Source organism: Aplysia californica, unplaced genomic scaffold, assembly GCF_000002075.1.
Source record: "Aplysia californica isolate F4 #8 unplaced genomic scaffold, AplCal3.0 scaffold00559, whole genome shotgun sequence".
Taxonomy (NCBI): Eukaryota; Metazoa; Mollusca; class Gastropoda; order Aplysiida; family Aplysiidae; genus Aplysia; species Aplysia californica.
This window is the reverse complement of record NW_004797829.1, coordinates 300,073-302,783: the sequence shown is the minus strand read 5'-3', so window position 1 is coordinate 302,783 and position 2,711 is coordinate 300,073.

Sequence of the window (2,711 nt, the reverse complement as noted above, 5' to 3'; positions counted from 1 at the left end):
GAGCTAGCAGAGAGAGCAAGTACACACTGATTTTATACTGCTTTAGGTGAGAACATGCAAGCTGATACTGAGCAGTGCACGAGCAGCCAGCGTGCTGACTGCTACTGGACAGCTTGCCAAAACAGCTGTTGGTGTGGACACTCGAGCCTACAGCCAGAACAGCTCATAGCAGCTCGGCTCAGCTTCTGCTTTTGGTGCGGACAAACCCTAAGTTTTGGTTCAAAGCTGAACGGATGAGCGCAGGTCAACTATTTTACAGCCACAAAGCGTGGGTTTTTTTGTTTGTTTCTTTGTTTCTTTTTGTTTTATTTGGGGGGGGGGGTGTCACTGAGGTGTGTCCTTGAATAGCTTCCGACAACACAACGTGCTTCTAGTCAAACTGAAAGGCTGACTCAAAACTACAGAAAAACACATAACAATCAACAACCGAAACAACAGCAACAATGATAATTGTAACATGAAAAGCCCAACATCTACAAAAATCAAGTAACACCAATCAGTATTGGTATGTTTTTATTACCCGAACCAATAAAGCGATTTATAAAACAATTTCTCGCTTTGATCAATAACGAACCCCAACCTCTACGAACAAACGTCTAGTGCTCGTAGGCAACTCGAGAGTGATGAAGTCCCAACCGTCGTGAAGAATTAGAAAAGACAACCAATGAACTGGGCGCGGCGCTGCCTCGGTCCGGGCTAACGATCAATTATCGAGTTTGCCCAGCGAGGCTTTGGTCGGCCTCTGTTTGAATTCCCGGATCACGCAGTTACCTCCCCCGTTCCCGCCCCGCGTTCTGGTACCAGGAACATGTTGGGATCACTCATGAATCGCCGTGATCACAGAAGTTAAAGCAGGACAGATGGTCCTTTGGTCGCGCTTTTAAAAATAGATATGGAATGAGTGACCCGAGCGGGCCCAAGGATAGAAACAGCCCGATTTTCATTCTAATAATTCAAATTTGCTTATTCAGGCCAAAGTTAACCCTATCCGTACGTCGTGTTTTACTGTCGTATCTATACCACGTGGGGATCTCTGTGCCCCCACTTTCCAAAGAGGAAATTTACTCATTAATCTGACCCGCACGCTTTGCATAGCAGTCTGTAAAAAAAACAACGATTTTTGAGAAATACTGAAAGTTTCAGAGAGATCATCGCACTAGGAGTACATTGTATTCTGAAATGTGAAGAATACAACCACTGGGGTACAAAATGACCCCATGCGTACGGATACTGTTAAGTTAAACGTTATTGTAAGCATATAAAATATCGATCATAGTTTCAATACATTTGTAATGATAATAAATACATGTAGTGTAGCATTTACGCTGCGCATTTCCATTTTTCTAAAAAAAATGCTCAATGCTCATTACATAAAAAAAGACATAAAATGATAAAATCTTTGAAAATTAATCGTAAAACACACACACACACACACACACACACACATATATATATATATATATATATATATATATATATATATATATATATATATAAACGTTCTATGAGAAAAACAGTCTCGTAGTGAGCTTTGGCAATGTGTTCACTAAAAATAAACAACAATGCAATAAAAATTCACGAACGGTCACAATAAAATTGAAACTTGAAAAACTAGACAATTCATTAAAACATTCGTTCTCTATAAATAGAAAGATACTTCCGTTCTCTCTCTCTCTCTCTCTCTCTCTCTCTCTCTCTCTCTCTCTCTCTCTCTCTCTCTCTCTCTCTCTCTCTCATTCTCACACGCCAGCGGCTATTTCTTCAGTCTCACTGTCTGGCATACACATGTATACATATATATATATATATATATATATATAACATGACATTTCATCATTAAGACAGGTATGCATTTTTGTATATAATAAATGCTTCAGCTGTTTGTAGAAAATGTAAATTGTTGGGGCACATCTTATTTTATATAATATAGCAATATGGGAGTTTGTTTCATACCTGGGGACAAAAGAACAAAAAGGAACGTTCGCCGATGTTTTGCAATTTTGTTTTGGAGTTTTAAGAATTAGATTGCCAGAGGCTGAAGTGATCTAAGGGCTCTGGGTAGATGATATAATTCCAGGAATTTTTTCAGATGAAAAGATGTAGTAGGCCTACCGGGTATCATATTTATTTTTATACATGTAAAACATAAAACGGCAGTTTCATTGTATTTGATCCTTTCTTTTACTGGCAGCCAGTGTAGTTCTTTCAGAATCCTGTTACGTGCGCTGATTTCTTTAGTTTCATTACCAATTTCGCTGCTTGGTTTTGGAGTACTTGTAACTTTGTTACTTTTTCGGCCGTAAAACCAGATAAAATTGCATTAGACTAAATTACAGTAATCTAGATTGGATATAATCAGTGTTGTTACTAATGTCTTAGCTGCTGCTTTAGTTAAATAATTTCTTATACTGCCAACTTTCTTAAGTTGAAAATAGATACTTTTGCTGAGCTGACTAATTTGGGAGGACATAGACATGATATCATAATCCAACTGAACCCCTAGATTTGTAAGACTTCTTTTTGAACGAATGGTACGGTTATTGATATCAGTTTGTAGTTCTGGGAGATTTCTAATGGCTTTTCTATTTCCACGCAACACTACAGTATTTCCGTCTTGTCATCATTACGTCATTACCTTTCAAATTATTACTGACCATCGATATTTTTCGTACCCGAATACATTGCTAAGTAGAATCGACTAGAACAGATAT